This window comes from Talpa occidentalis, unplaced genomic scaffold (genome assembly GCF_014898055.3).
Source record: "Talpa occidentalis isolate TD23 unplaced genomic scaffold, MPIMG_talOcc4v2.1 talOcc4.4, whole genome shotgun sequence".
NCBI classification, from domain to species: domain Eukaryota; kingdom Metazoa; phylum Chordata; class Mammalia; order Eulipotyphla; family Talpidae; genus Talpa; species Talpa occidentalis.
In genome coordinates, this window is record NW_023604295.1 from 85,786,998 (window position 1) to 85,804,199 (window position 17,202).

Below are 17,202 nucleotides of genomic sequence, written 5' to 3' on the forward strand. Positions count from 1 at the left end.
AATTCACCTTCTCCTGCCAAAAGGGGTAGCTTGGAATTTAACACAGGGTCAATCCCAGACTGCACTTCCTTAACCATTTTTTTCCTCCTTCAGGAAAACAGTAAGAAATTTTCTTCACCTGGTTTTTATGTGTGTGGAACATACTAAAAATTCTTATGTCAGGAACAGACCAACAAACAATTTAAAGAAAGTAGTGAGATTATATTAGAAATAATAACTGCCAGTGTGGATCTCAGATTATGTCTTTGAGTGATGTACCATGGCTTCCATATCTTTCTGATCCATCACAAGGCGGCCTTAAATAGGGTAAGAGGTTCTATTTCATTGGTCTAAATCAAACGAAATCTAAAAATTAGGATGATAAAAAGCTTTGGAGCCCAAGGATTCACGGATCAGAGTAGAATGAATACCTGTCTGCGCATTCACTAAAGTACCAACATAAAATATAAACATAATTTCACGCAAAAAAAGTTAAAAAGTTGAGACCAAAACAAATGAATTCTTATGTTTTCCACATACAAAATATCTAAAGCAAGATAGAGAACAATGGTGGAAAGGGAAATAGCAAATAGCATTGAAATGCTGTAGTCCCGGAAGGAATGAGACACTTGGAGAGTAAAAACGTGTTTGAATTTCATCTATGCTAAATGGTCCAAATCACATTTACTCAAAACATTTCCTATTTAGGGCCTCCCCGTTGGCACAGCGGTAGAGCGCTGGGTTGCGAAGCTGCCTGCGGCCTCTGTGGCGCCAGCTCAATCCCCGGCTGCTCCCCGGCCACCAGAGGAGGGTCCCACATGGCGCGCAGACCTCTCCTGCTGCCCGCTGCTCCCTCAGCAGTGTACTTCGGTCCTTCTGCCTGCTCTGCTCCCTGCTCTGGCTCTGGTGAATTCTCTCACCCTCCCGCGCTTCTGACTGTACCCAGTGCATGTATAAACAAAACAAACAAACAAATAAATAAATAAATAAAACATGCCTCTTAAAAAAAAAAAAAAAATTTCCTATTTGTTTGTTTGTTATTTATTATTCTAATATTTATTATTCTAAATATTTCCTCTAGTCAGAGGAAAATAATGATAAAATGCAGATCCATAAAAACTGCAATCTGCATTTCAAATCCACGTTTGTTTCAAGCAAACCTTTTAGACCTATCCTTGTAGAGATAGTAAGATACAGCTCTCCAATTTTTCCACTTATCCATCAAGATTTATTATCAGGCAGCATTTCTTCAGCTCTTCTACGTACCTAGCCATCAGAGTAGTATTTTGAAGTAGGTATCATTACTTTTGTATAGATCATGCTGAGGCACAGATAGGTTAAGCAATGTGCCCAGTGACATACAGCAAGTAACTGACTGAGTGAGCATTACATAAGGCAATCTACTCCAGCGACCTTTCTCTTACCCAATCACACACACTGCCTTGCTCATCCCCAGGATGACAGAGCCACAAAAGTTTCAACTGTCTAAAAGATAAATATGCAGCAGAAACATTCTATAAATATTTAGACTAATTACAACATGCCAATTGGTACACAGTCAAAGGAAGATTAAACTGAAATTATCAAATAAGAGCTACAAAGAAACTATACAAAAGTGCATTCCAGACAAGATCATTTATAAACCATTCCAAATGATTCCTGAGAAGACATTTTCCCCTGACCATCAACCCTTGTATAACCTAGTTCCTTTCCCTTCCTACTCACTCTTAATCTCAGAGCCTTCAAGACATTTGTTGACTGGTAGTTTTAGAAAGTGTTTTACATTGTTGCATTGTCTGCTAGATGAATGTCCAATATTTGTTTTTATCATTCTACTTGTTTTGCTGCATAGCATTTTCTCCAAAATCCCTCTACTATGTTGAAATAGACGATTTTCATCCCTGCCTGTGACTAAGTCTTATGCCATGGTGTGCATATGTATCATATCTTTTTGATATAGTGATCCATTCACCCCTTTATGGAGATTCAGGCTGCTTCCATGTTTTATCTATAATAATGTTGCTGGAAAAAAACTGTAAAATATATGGATGTTTTTGTTGATTGTGTCATATTCTATGGATATATGCCCAAGAGTAGGACTGCCAGGTTGTATGGTATTTCTATTTTTAATTTCTTAAGGCAAATCCAGATTGCTTTCCAGAATGGATTCACCAGTTCACATACCCATCAAAAATGTAACAGGGTTCCTTTTTCTCCACAACCTCTTCAACATTTGTTGTGGGGTATTTTTTGGTATGTGCCTTTATCACAGGTGTGAGATGGTATCTCATAGTTTTAATCTTCATCTCTCTTCTTATGTATGATGATGACATACTTTCACATGTCTTTTAGCTTTCTGGCTGTACTCTTTAGTGAACTGTCAATATCTGCTGCTCATTTGCTAATTGATTTCTTTAGATTTGTTTGTTGAATTGTGAATAGACTGAGAGTCACAGACAGACAGACAGACAGATATCATGGGGTTCTTACTCCATTATCACTTGTATATTGTATAAATATTTATTTTTTTCCTACTCAGTAGGCTATCAATTCAATCATCCTGTATTTCCTTTGGCTATATAAAATCTATTTAACTTGAGATTAATTCCAATTGCTTACGTCTTTATTTTCCTTGCCATAGAGATTTAGTCACCAAAAATAACCTTTATTGTTGGTATCGTGAAATGCATTCCCTAAGTTTTCTTCTACATATTTTACTGTTGCAGGTCTTACATCTATAGCATTACTCCATTTGGGGTTTATTTTTCTGTATAGTGTTAGCAAGTAATCCAATTTCATTCTTTTAGGTATAGCTTTCCAATTTTTCCATCATATTATTATCCTTTTTTACTGAGGTACACTGTTTTGCACTGCTGTTGGTATTTTGAAAATAGAGGCTCCCCCCCTTAGGATGTAGTTACCATAACATTCCAGCCACCAAAGCACCCATACAGAGTCCACTGGTATACCCTCTCTGCTAAGATCACATCCCTCCTCCAACCCTTACCAGTCTGCACACCTCAGTTTTGTAGTTACCTTTCTGGTTCTTTGTTTGGCTTCTCCTAGTCTATTTAAAAAATAATTATATAGGGGCGTCTCTGGTGGTGCAAGGGGTTAAGACACAACGTATAAAGCTAACCGTAGCCACTGCAGCACAAGTTTGATCCCCAGCCAGGGAGCTACCCACATGACACAGCAGACCTCTCCTGACTCGCCTGCTGCTCCCCTCAGCAGTGTATTTCAGTCGATCTGCCTGTTCTGTTCCCCGCTCTGTCTCTGGTGAATTCTCTCACCTCTGACCTGTACCCCAATTCTTGTATGCATAAATAAATAAATCTTTAAAAAAATAATTTTACTTTATATATATATATATATATATATAACATCATTGTTTATTTTTATACAAAATATGCTTGCATGCTTTTTCTCTTTTTAGGTGTATTCCCCATAAAATTCCCACCACCAATTCAGCTGTGAACCATCATCATAGTCTCTTGGGCTCTTCTCTCCCCTGTTTTGAACCCTCCTCCTCCCCCTCCCTTGCAGAAAGTCTCTGATTTATGGTTGTCTGATAATTTTGGTGGGTTTTTTTTTATTTATTATTATTGTTATTCTTTTATTCCTGATCCCTTTTTTGGTTCCCCTATCTTCCTCCTATAAATGAAACCATTTGATAGTTTTGTTTTTCCTTCTGGCTTATTTCACTGAGCATAATCCCTTCCAGCTCCATCCATGTTGCTGCAAATGGCATGAGTTTATCTTTTTGATACTGAATAGTATACCATTGTGTTTATGTATTACATCTTCTTGATCCAGTCATTATCTTTGGGCATTTGGGTTGTTTCCATATCTTACCTATTGTAAATAGTGCTGCAATAAAATAGGGGTGCAGGTATCCTTTTGAATTAATGCTTTTGTGTCCTTTGGGTAGATTCCTAGCAGTGGAATTGCTGGGGCATATGGTAGCTCCATTTATAGTAGTTTGAGGAAACTCCACACAGCTTTCCATAGTGGTTGGACCAGTCTGCATACCCATCAGCAGTTCAAGAGAGTTCTTTTTTCTACACATTCTTGTCAAAATTTGTTATTGCCTGTTTTTTTAAATTTATTTATTTTATACAAGAAACAGGGTACAGACCAGACGCGCGGGAGGGTGAGAGGACTCACCAGAGACAGAGCAGGCAACAGAACAGGTAGACTGACGAAACACACTGCTGAGGGGAGCAGGGGGTTCGACAGGAGAGGTCTGCCGCGCCATGTGGGACCCCCATCAGCCGGCCAGAATCGAACCAGTGCTGCAGAGGCTGCGGACAGCCTCCCAGCGTGGCGCTCAACCACCTGCGCCACCAGGGGAGGCCCTATTGCCTGGTTTTTGAATGTGTACCATTCTCACTGGTGTAAGGTGGTATTTAATTGTGGCTTTGCTTGATATTTCCCCGATTATAAATGATGTTGAAATATTTTTTCATAAACCTGTTGGCCATTTGCATTTTCTCTTTGAAGAAGTATCTTTTTACCTCTTCTGCTATTTTTTTAACTGAATTTACTTTTTGTTGAGTCATGTGAGCTCTTTGTGGATCTTTGTGATCAGTCCCTTATCGGTTTTATTTTGTGCAAAATTTTCTCCCAATCGTTGGGGTGTCTCTTCATTTTGGTTAGTGTCTCTTTTGCTGTACAAAAGCTTTTTAATTTGATGTAGTCCCAGCTGCTTATCTTTTCCTTCACTTTGCTTTAGAGGATGAGTCTTTAGAAATGTTACTGAGATGTATGTCATGTAGTGTTTTATCTATATTTTCTTCTCCATATTTTATGGTTTCAGGTTCTATGTCCAATTCTTTTATCCATTTTGAGTAGGTTTTTGTGCATGGGGAGAGACAGTAGTCTAGCTTCATCCTTTTGCATGTAGTAACCCAGTTTTCCCAGCACCATTTATTGAACAAACTGTCCTAGTTCCATTGCATATTCTTTGCTCCTTTGTCAAAGATTAGTTGTCCATAAATATGTAGGCTTATTTCTGGGTTTTCAATTTGATTCCATTGGCCTGTATGTCTGATTTTGTTCAAGGACCATATGGTTTTAATTATTATGGCTTTGTAGTATAGCTTTTCTTTTTAGGAAGTTTTGATTACTGTTTCAATTTCCCTCCTTATGATTAGTCTGTTCATATTTTCCAGTTCTTCCCTCCTCAGCCTTGGATGATTGTGTTATTCTAAGAATTTGTCCATTTCATCCAGGTTATTGAACCTATTAGCCTATATTCATAGTAGTCTTACTATTCTTTGAAATTCTAACTTCTCTTTCATTTCTGATCCTGTTTATTTGAATTTTCTCCCATATCTTTTTAGAAAGCCTAGCTTAAGATTTATCTATTCATTTTTTTTAGAGACCCATCTTTTGGTTTTATTGAATTTTGGGCCTATCATTTTAATTTCTATTTCATTTAATTCTGCTTTAACTTTATTATTTCCTTTACTCAAGTTTCTCAAGGTAGGCTATAAGGTTATTATCTATTTTAGCTCATCCTTGTTTGTTGATCTGCCTATATTGCAAAATACTTCTCTTTTAATACTTCTTATGATGTGCCCTGAATATTCTGACAGCTTGTGTCCTCATTGTCACTTGTCTCAAGGTATTTTTTTCATTCATCTATGATATCCTCATTTCTTTCAGTAATGTGTTGTTCAATCTCTGCACATTGAAGGTCTTTCCAGCTTTCTGTTTGTAGTTGATTTCCATTTGATACCTCTATAGTCAGAGAAGATGCTTGGTATGATTTCAATCTTCATAAATTTGTGATATTTGCCTGTGACCCTATTGTGATCAATCATGGAGAAAGTCCCATGTGCACTTGAGAAGAACGTGTTTTCAGTTTTGGGGGTGTAGTGCTCTATAATGCATATTATGACCATGTTGTCTAATTTGTTTATTATATCCTTGTTTATCTTTTGTCTAATTGACCTGTACATTCGTGAGAGTGGAGTGTCAAAGTTTCCTACCAAGAATATGTCTATTCCAATGTCTGTTTTTAGAGTTGATAGTAATTTTCTAATATATTTTAGTGCCTCTTCCTTCGGTGAGTGTTATGCCTTCCTAATGTACTAATGTTCCCTTAATGTTCCCTAATGTTCCCTTAATCATTACATAATGTCCACCCCATCTCTCATTACTTTAACTGGAAATTTATTTTGTTTGATAAAAATATTTATGGTTGCCTTTGCCTTCCTTTGAATTCCATTTGGTTATAGGGTTGTTTTCTAACCTATTACCCTGAGTCTATGTTCATCTTTGGAGCTCAGGTACATTTCCTGGAGACAGTAGAATACTGGATTCTGTTTTCTAATGGAACCAGATACTCTGTCTTCTAACTAGTGAGTTCAGTCCATTTACATTTGGAGTTATTATTGATATATCAAAGTCTGTTGCTACCACTTTGTGCTTATTTTTTGTGGTTCACATTCCTTTTCTTTGTTTATATTCCTATCTCGGCTTAGATATACAGTGCTCCTTTAAATATTTCTTGACAGGTGATTATAGTGTTTTCAAACTCTGTCAGATTCCATTTGTCTGAGAAGGCCTTTATTTCTCCCCATTAAGATAATCATTTTGATTATATCCATTATCTCCAATGGTGAGTGTGGAATATCCTTCTATTTTTTTATGCCACCATCTAAGTCTTTTAATATCCTGTAGTTCTCATTGTACAGTTCTTTTCCTTCTCTTATTGGCTGATTCTGCGGTATCCTATTCCTTGAAGCAATAATAAATGGAGCTATTTTCTTAATTCCTTTACTTTGTGGTTCATAAATTTAAAAAAGCTGTATTTTTTGGTATGCTGATTTTGTGACATGCCACATTAATGTTTTCATTTATTGTTTTTAATAGCCTTTGATTGCATCTTTAGGATCTTCTATAAATAGTACATTATCTACAAATAGTGGTAGCTTCACAAATTCTTTTCCAGTTTGAATTCCCTTTATTTTCTGTGTTTGCTGGGTAGCTCTATGTTTACTGAAGCACTGTTTATAATAGGAAAGACTTGGAAACAACCCAAATGCCCAAAAATAGATGACTGAATCAAGAAGATGTGGTACATATACACAATGGAATACTATACTATTCGGCAATCAAAAAGATAAACTAATGCCATTCATAGCAACATGGATGGCACTAGAAGGCATTATGCTTAGTGAAATAAGTCAGAAGGAAAAAGAAAATATCACATTGTTTCACTTATCGGAGGAATATAGACGAACCAAATAAGGGATCAGGGGAGAAAAAATAATAATAATAAAATAAATAAAGAGACAATTATAAATCAGAGACATTCTGAAGGGGAGGGTGAGGGAATGGTTTTAAAACAAGGGCAGGAAGAGCACAACAGTGATGGTGCATGGGTGAATTGGTGGTGGAAATTCTATGGGGACTACACCTGAGAAAACAAAGTAAATACTGTAAGAAAAAAAAAAAAAAAAACAATGATGTAAAATATATATAAATAAATGAATTTATTTTTAAAAATCTCTAACACAAAGTCAAATGGTAGTGATTACAATGGCATTCAGTGTCTTGTGACAGATCTTATGGGGAAAGCTTTTAATTTTTCACCAAGAAGTATTATACTGGCTGTTGGTTTATAATGTATATCCTTTATTATACTGAGGTTGATTCCTTATATTTCCCTCATGGTTTTATCATAAACAGCCAGTGAACCTTATCAAATGTTTTTCTCTCTATCTATTGACATTATCATATGCCTTTTGTCTTTACATGTATTGATAAGATGTATTATATTAGTTGATTTATAAATACTAAGCCATCCTGCATCCCTAGGATAATTCCCACTTGACCATGGTGTATAATGCTTTTTATACACTGCTGAATCAATTTGTTATCAGTTTGCTAGAATTTTCTGTATCAGTGTTTTGGCAGATAATGCCTTATAGTTTTTTTTTTTTTTTTTCTTGTGCTGTCTTTCTCTGGATTTAGTATTAAAGTAATGCTGGTATCATAAAATGTATTAAAGAAAATTCCTCTTCTTGTATTTTTAAAAAAAATTTGAGCAAGATGGGGATTGCTTCTTTTGTAAAGGTTTGATAAAATTCACTTGTATAGTCATGTTTCCTGGGCTTTTGTTTTTTACAGAAGATTTTTTTTATTAATGTTTTAGTTTTCATATTTGTGAAAAGTTTGTTCAGCTCATCTGCTTCTACCTGGCTTAGTCTTGGTAGTTTATGTTGATCTAGAAAAGTATCCATTTGTTCAAGGTTAATGAATTTATTGGCATATAGTTTTTCATAGAATTTTTTGTAATCTTTTGTATTTCCATGCTTAATATAGTGACTTCTCCTCTTCCTTTTGTGATTCTATTAATTTTTTCTCCCTTCTATTTTTTAATAAGCCAGCTAGAGATTTATCTCTTTTGCTTATATTCACAAAGAACCAACTTTTGGTTTCAATGATTTATTTTAGTCTTTTTGACCTATATCATTCATTTCCACTTATTTTTATTATTTTCTTCCTTTCACTAACTTCAGGATTTTTTTTTCACATTGCTTTAGCTTTGATGTTAGGTTGTTTATTTAAGGCTTCTCTTGCTTTTTAATATGGCCTGATTACAATTATCTGCCCCCTTAAAACCACTTTTTGCTTATTCCATAGATTCTGATAACCTGTATCATCCTTTTTTTGGTTCATTTCAAGGTAATTTTTAATTTCTGCTTTGATTTCCTTTTGCTATTAAACAGTTTGTTGTATTCACATTTTTTTGTTCTTTTTAAAGTTAATTCCTAGTTTTATGACATTGTGATCAGAGAAGGTAAGTAAAATTTCAATCTTTGTAGTTTTATTGACAATTGACTTGTTTCCCAAGATATGGTCTACTCTTGAAGATGCTTTGTGTACACTTGAAAAAAAAAAAATGTGTATGCAGCAGTTCTGTGTGATTTATAGATGTCTGTTAAATTTATTTGGCTTAGCTCCTCATGTACAGCTATTGTTTATACTTTGTCTTGGTGATCTGTCCATTGCTGTAAGTGGGATGATCTGTCCATTGCTGCAAGTATTATTCTGTTGTTACAAAAATCTCTCTTAAGTTCTGTTATTGTGCTTATGTATCTTCATGCTCCATTTTTCAGTGAATATATACTGATACTTGTTATTGCTTCTTGGTGTGTTAGATCCTTAATCATAATATATTATCTTTATCTCTTTTTACCTTTCTTAACAGAATATCAGGTGTAAATATAGTTGTTCATTTTTTGTTTTATTTTAATTTCCAGTAGCTTGTATAACTGTCTTCCAAACTTCATTCTAAATTTAGACTTACCTTTGACGGTAACATGAGATTCTTACAAACTGCAAGAATTTGGGTTTTGTTCTAAAACCCATTCAGCCACTCTTTATTTTCTAACAGGTGAATTCAAACAATTTACATATAAGGTGAATATTGAGAAAGTATTTTTTATTTTGGCTTATCTTGTGATTATTAATTTTTTGAGGGCTTTCTATTATGTTTTCTTTATGGTCTGTTCCCATTTTCTTATGTGTTACTTCCATTAATATTGTTGGAGGATTCTACTGAGATTAATATATGATGGGCTATTTATGTGACTCACTGAATGGTCTGGTCTCTGTTTTATGGGCCACATTGTTACTTTCCTCCTCCTCTTCTTTCATGTTAAGCAATTTAAGTGGTCTTTTGCTTATTCATTTTTCTGTTGCTTTGTAATAAATTCCTTTCACTTGTGATTTGGTATTGATAAATTATTTTAGGCTTTGCTTTTCAGTGAAGCTTCCTTAACTCTTTTTCTATTTTAATTATCAATCTTGCTGGGTAGAGGATTTAGGACAGGAAGTCTTTTTCTTTACTGTGCTTATCTTTCTGTTCCCTTTGAGCTTGTACTATTTCTGTTGAAAATTGCACTTATAGTCTGAGTGCCATTCCCTTATATGTTACACTTTTTTCTCTTGATATTTTTAATATTCTGTCCATCTCCTTGGTTATCGAGAGCTTTATTATTACGGGGCTTGGTGTATGTCTATCGGGTGTTACTTTGTTTGGAACTCTTGGGGCGCCCTTAGATCACAACTTCTGATTCTTTTCCCAAAGTGAGGATTTTTCATTGATTATTTCCTTAAATAGGGTTTTGATGCCTTTCTTTTTCTTGTTCTTCTGGGATCCATATATGGATGTTATTCTCTTTAAGTTTTCCCCAAAAGCTGGTACACTGTTTTCATTTTTTTATTCCTTTTTCTTTCCTTTGTTCTATTCTTGTATTCTCCAGTATTCTGTTGTCTAGCTCAGTAACTGTCTGCTATTCAGAACTCAGTCTTATGTTTTAAAATTAGCTATAGTGCTTTTTTAAAAAAGATTTATTTTCATTTATTTATGCATACAAGAACTGTGGTGTAGAGCCAAAGGTACAGGGGCGGTGGAGGTGGGGGGGTGGTGAGAGGCTTCACCAGAGACAGAGTGGGGAGCACAACAGGCAGATCTACTGAAGTGCTCTGCTGAGGGCAGCAGCTGGGGAGACAGGAGAGGTCTGCCAAGCCATGTGGCAAGCTCCCTGGCTGGTGGGGATCGAACAAGTGCTGCAGTGACTGGTGATAGCTTGATAACACTGAGACTTCAACCCGTGAGCCACCAGGGAGACCCTGTAGTGCTGCTTAACTCCATTATTTCTGAATGTAGTTGCCTAATATTTTCACTATCTTTATTCTATTGTTTTGTATCTATTGGTATTTTTTTTTTTTTAACCTTCTATCTGCATTGCCTGGACTGATGCACTGAATTTTTCCATTCAGTCACGTCATTCAATCAGGTCTCCTTTCAGGGATTTTTTTGTTCTGCTATTTGTACTATGTTCTTCTGTCTCCTCACTTGCAATTTTGTATGTGTTTTAGTAATGATATATTTTTAACTGCTGTTTTTGTAGCTCTTGGAGTAATCAAGGGATTGGTACCAGCCAAGGGGTTATAGATTTAAAAGAATACTGGGGCAACAGGCATCAATGGATCTCCTCCACTAGACTAAGGAATTGAAAATCCTGTGAAGCATTTCCTCGTGGGAGGTAACAAGTATTTCAGATGTCTCCGCCTGGGGATGGCAGGTGTTTTGGGCATCTCAGTGTGAACCTCCATAGCAGTCTTTTCTATAAGGAAGTTCAGGTGCTCTGACCAGATTCAGACAACAGCTGTTAGTGCTATGAGTCTCAGATATGAGCCAGTAGGACTGGCTCCATGCCCTTACCTTTCCTGCTATGTACCCTCTGTCCTAGGTGCCGTCTCCTACACCCCTTATACAGTGCAGGGTCTGAGGAGCCTGGATATTGGCATGTGCCCAAGTCAATAGCTGTAGGAGGCTCCTCACTGAGGTCACTCCTCCCTTTCTTAGGTTGTACAACCCTGTTATTACTTTAAACTTTTCCTGTCCCTTTCAGCGGGGTTGATGTTCCTATTGTGTAAGCTGCTAATCAGTTTTTCCCTTAGAGGTTTTGGCTTTGTTTTGCATCAATTTTGTAGGGTATCTGGAGTAAGAGGCCCAGGTGTCTAACCTTTGAAGGACACAAAGAAACTTAACAGAGCAGATCTAAATTGTCTATAATTTCCATGATCATTTCCCTTTATAAAGCCATATCATTTCTTATATTTCAGAAGCAGCTGTATTCTGTGCTGCTTTTTTGTTTTGTTTTTTGAAACAAAGTGCCTCTAATACAGAGGTTAGCATCCTAACTCCTGGCAAACAGCACATACTTCATATGTGGAGCTGATAAGTGATATTTAGGTTGGCAAATGGAAATACATCATTTAGCAAATTAAACATTATTTTATTTTCCTAAGGTCCATTAAAAAAAGCTTCTATCATTACAAAAAGCAAACAGAACACAATAGATTAACTAGACAGCTGAACTAATATATTATTTACAAAATTTTCTGCTCATATGAGCTTTGTTTTCCCTCCCTAAGGAAAAATAAGTGTTCCCTGCCTTTACTATTATTTGGCGTATCCTAGAACTTAAAATGTGAGACTCTTCTAGCCATTGCTAAATTATGCCATTAGCATAATGTAGCTTTCTCTTCTGCAGGGCAGCAGTCTGATCTAAGTAATTTCTGGCAATGGAGAGATTCCCTCAGGACCACACATTTTTTCCTACATTAAGAAAAAATAGGTGCAGGCGGTTGAGCACCACACTGTGAAGTTGTCTGCAGCCTCCGAGGTGCTGGTTCGATTCCCCGCTGGCCAGGGAGAAGCCCACATGGCAAAGCAGACCTCTCCTGTCTTGCCTGCTGCTCCCCTCAGCAGTGCTTTCGGTGTCTCTACCTGTTCTGCTCCCAGCTCTGTCTCTGGTGAATCCTCTCACCCTCCCACGACTCGGGCCTGTACCCCAGCTCTTGTATAAATAAAAAGAAAAAGGAAAAAAAAAAAGAAAAATTACTAGAACCCTAAAAACCTGACAACAGTGATGAAAAATGGAATATACTCATTCATGATTACTGTGGGGATGGAGTGGGAAAAGGAGTGAGGGTTGGAAAAGGAGCGCTCAGCTTTCTCACCAAGAAATCCAGGAAACCAGGCCACAGAGAGAACACTGGTACAGCACCCTGTCAGTGTACCCCAGTCAGTGTAGCTGTGAGTTTTCCTCCTGGTACTCTGCTAATAATTTGGAAATACTTTTCCTAGGGTTATGTATAACTATGTCATCTAAGCGAGCTTTCCCATTAGTACGGTTACTGAGTCAAAGACCCACTCTAATTTGGATTTTTCCAAATTTTAAACCTGCATTAAAACTGCAACACATGGGCCTCCCTGGTGGCACAGCGCTATCAAGCTATCTGCAGCCACTGCAGCACAAGTTTGATCCCAGGTCAGGGAGCTGACCCACATATGGCACAGGAGACCTCTCCTGACTCCCCTGCTGCTCCCTTTAGCAGTGTATTTCAGAAGACCCACCTCTTCTTCTCCCTACTCTGTCTCTGATGAATCTTCTCATACTTTGCACCTCTGGCCTATATCCAGGTTCTTGGGTGCATAAATAAATAAATCTTAAAAAAAAAAAAAAACCCTGCAAAACATACCATTCCATTTATAGCTACAATATATTTAAAAACAATACAATTTCAAGAAATCACAAGTAAACAATCAGCCTATAATCATATTAGTAAAAACCTCTACCAGTTACTGCTAATTACCTACTTTAAGTAGGCACTACAGTTAAGAAAATACACATGATTTCATTTAAACTTTCCAGCAACTTTAATAGGGCAGCTGAGTCTATATTCATTCTACAGATGAGGAAATAGAAAATTGGAGACATTACATAACTATCCCAAGGCCCCTGGCTGATAAAAATTTAACTCTACATACATTATATTGGATTAACTCCAAAGAATTGCATACTAATTCTGATTCTACCTCAATGATAGAGTTTATAAGTTTGTTATAATTTTTTCACTGTGTCCTGGATGGAACTTTAGACAAAGATGGGCAGAGGCTGCATATCAGTTCTGATAGATTTGAAATCCCTAAGAAAGGACTGGAAAGCTGCAGGAAAGGGACTGTGATCAGTTACAACGTCTCAGGTGCTCAGTCACTGCTATGGGTGTTAACACCTTGCATCTTCTGTGCTGAGCAGAAGCTTGACCTTTTGCTTAAGCTGTGTGGAGTTTCTGCACTGGAAGCTCATTCTCTAAACACTTCATTCCCTTCTGAACTATGTAGATACTTAAATCATTCTGTGTCACACTTGAGGGTACCACCAAAATGTATTAACCCCCCCAAATAGTATTTTATCAAAAAATTGAGATTGATTGTCTTCCTCCCCGTGACCCTCAGTTATTTGGCTACTAGGTCTGTTCTTGGATTACATAGTCTTACATAAATTTGGGCCTGGGCAGTCTCATCAACTCCATAAGTCAATCCCAGCTTGCTCAGAAGCTTTTATCTTCTAAGTGATTGTCTATATTTTAAAAGAATAAAGAACCTTGCTTATCCAGTATAATATAAAGATTCTGGGAAAACTACAAAAGAGAACAGTAAAATCAAGTATCAGAACTCGATCTAGACTTTAGGTAACAGTTCAGTTTCAACTAGAAGAGTAAAAAACAGTTTGGAAGTAACTTTTCCAAGACAGCAATAATTTCAAGCCACCAAAAGCAAAATTCCTAAAACTGATGACCTCACTGCTGCTCCAGTGAAATATAGCAGAAAGTTATTAATAAAGTTTTTTCAACACACATTTCCTCTGCCTATTGAGCAATTAAGCTAAGAAGCATGGATACTGCACAAGTTATAAACATGTATCTGGGCTTTTCCTATTTCACTAAACACAGCTGTTGGAAAAAGCACCTTAAGCTTATACTTTCACATATTACTAGGAACATGATGAAATGAGGTTTGCCTCCAATAATATTGAAATGATATTGATACCTAAAAATAATAGCTAAAATGAAAGAGATACCCACAAGGGCATAGGAGAAGGACAGAGACTGCTGGACTCCATTATAAATTTTATAAAATTCTTTAACTTTTTGAAGTACATAAATGTGAGAATTTGTTAAAATTAAATTAGTTTAATTTAAATTACCAATAAAAAAATAAAGTAAAAAGATGCCCAAATTTCTGGGGCTAGAAAAATAAAGAAGCAAACAGTGGAAGTCTTCACTGATTAAAAACACTTTCATGTATCTGAAGGATCCTCCTTTCTCAATGAGCTGAGTCTAATGAGGCTGGGTGTGCATGGACTGCAAGCACAAGCATAATGTGCCAAGTCCAGGAAACCAGCCAGACAATCTGGCAATAAGGGGTGACAGAGGCTGCAAAAAAAATCACCTGCCTTCCAGCCAACAGGTGCAGCATGAGGTATGTGCGCTGTGATGTGGCTTAGACTCTGTCCTATTTCCAAACACACCATCAATTCTCTCAACTCCTGCCTTTGTTAGACTGTATCCTCAACTTAGAATGGGCCCTCTCTTCTATTTCCACCTGTTGAACTCGTGTGCTCTTGTCTCTCCTTTTGGGGAGAGGTTATTCTGGCTGAGACTCCAGGCTGTTATTTAAGGAGTCACCTGACTGCTGGAGGCAGGGCTGGAGGACAGAAGATTTTTCTGCAGCCTCTTTTTTTTTATTATTGGTAATTCAAACTAAACTAATTTAAATTTTTTATCAGTCTTGCATTTATATGCTTTAAAAACTCAAAGAATTTTACAAAACTTGCAAAACTCATGCCCCACATCAACCTGCAGAGTGTGGGGAGGGTAGGAGTCCCCAGTCGAGCTAGTGCAATGATCTCTGGCACAGTGTGAACAGCACACATGACCAATTTAAATACAATAAAAAGAAATGTGCCCTCATAAATTAACTAGTATAGGAATACATCCTCCAATTTTAACTGGCCTATTTTGCTCTTATTTCCCAGACATTGATATTCATCTCATTATTCAGGGTTCCCATTATGCCCCAGGTTTCCCTAGAATTTAAGGTTTCCCCAAATACATAGTTTTGTGCTAGTGAATTCTGTCCATACTTTTTTTCTTACAATTTCCCAACAGTGTTGAACTTGTAAGACTTAGAGATATAGGTCTCAAGTACTTTCAGTTTTCCCTTTGGCTCACCTCTATTAATAAACAAATTCCTATAGTAAAAGGTTTCTGTTTTTCCTTCGACATTCCCATGCAGTACTTGCTCCTTTTAAAATCTAATTATTTAAGCCAAAAAATTCTGCACCAAGTTTGATCAACACAATATCAAGTACTGGCTTTGGGTTTAAATATACATAATTCATTGCGTATTTGTTCTAGTAGCTACTGGATTACAAAACCCTATCCAGGCATATCAAAATAAATATTAATAAAAGTTTATTTTTCTTTATCATGGATCACCCAAGCCTTCAACATAAAAGTGAGCATATTAACTTTTACTCTGGCCTTAATGTTTAAAAATATTATTTATGAAACATACCAAGTATTGTAAGTAAATCTTGGAATAAAGAAAAAATTCAGAAATCAAACATCTTTATTGTGTATTCCTGGAATTCCCAGAATTAAATTAGTAAGTGCTAAAGATACGACATTGGCAAATTTTGTAGCCCTTCAAATAATCACAATCTGGCTGAGAGGAATGACAGGCAGATAGTTCAAGAACATAGGTTAAGCACTCATGGCTACAATCCAGAGCCCTGTGACAGCCAGCATAGAGAAGGTAATGAACAAGTACTAGCTGGTTGGTTAGATGAACTGATAGTGGTAAGAAAGAAGGGATGGAAGGATTTTGATAATATTTTTTGCTAACAGAGAAGCTTACTGGAGATCAGGAACATAATTATGTCAATATATTTTTAAAAAAGCACACACAATCTATGATTTCAATGATATTTTTGCTTAGGATTAGGGTTAAGATAAACAAATAATATTTAAGGTGACTCTGTAAACAAAAATCAAACAGAGGAGATGCTATGTGGATATATTAAAAATTAAGAAGCAAATACAAGAATGACACAGTTCAAATTCAGGCTAACTCAAGTGAAAGGAGAAGAGAATTATTCCAGGCAGAGAGAATGGTATACACCCAAGCAAGAAGGTAAGAACCATGGATACTTACAGAAAATTAAAATAGGTCAATGTTGTTATAAACTACAAGACAAGTAGTGACAGAAGATGAGGCATATCAAACCACAGAGCACTGGGTCTACCAGATTAAACAGCACATGTTTACTTATAGGTGAGAGGAATCCACAAAAAGACATGGCTATGCTTGTATTTCAGAAGAATCCCTCTCTTGGGTGACTGGAGGGCAGATACTGTGGGTAGAGAATAGGCTGGAGGCAAGGAATACAGGCAAGGAATACTGGGAATCACAGATGAGAAATATTTAGATCTTAGAAAAAAATCATTAGTTTTTGGTGATTGGATATGGCAGGTGAGTAAAGAAGCATTTAACCATTTTCAGCATGACTTCAATAGACAGTAGTACCTAAGAAAAGAGATTTAGGTCAACAGAGAGTTTTGTCTTCTTTTATTTTGTTGATAATGATAATAAGCATGACTGATAGACAATGTGCATCCTACCATAAAAGAAAGGGAAAGAAACTGGAAAAATGAGTAAAATTGGTGATATATGTCAAAACTAGATCAGTTCAAAGCAGACAGAGTACAGAATACGTGGACTCTTCCCCTGAAAGATGTACAGTGATTTATCCAGAATACTACATAAGAGTAAAGAGTCCTGGC

At 36.5% G+C, this 17,202-nt stretch overlaps 2 protein-coding genes across 5 annotated transcripts in view; one reads left to right on the forward strand and one right to left on the reverse strand.

The window, feature by feature from the left end:
• Positions 1–17,202, reverse strand: part of MED12L (mediator complex subunit 12L) — a 374,036-nt gene that overhangs the window by 183,307 nt on the left and 173,527 nt on the right.
• The window catches only part of P2RY14 (purinergic receptor P2Y14), a 70,067-nt gene that overhangs the window by 11,931 nt on the left and 40,934 nt on the right, over positions 1–17,202 (forward strand). For 2 of the 4 annotated variants that reach the window (XR_008553928.1, XM_037525793.2), the window contains exon 1: positions 6,332–6,347. The exons of 1 other annotated variant lie outside the window; for it this stretch is intronic. The gene's annotated coding sequence lies outside the window, so the exon portion shown is untranslated. Of the gene's footprint in view, positions 1–6,326; positions 6,348–17,202 lie in introns of those variants that run through there. One more of the 4 variants, XM_054700734.1, reaches the window with a different exon arrangement.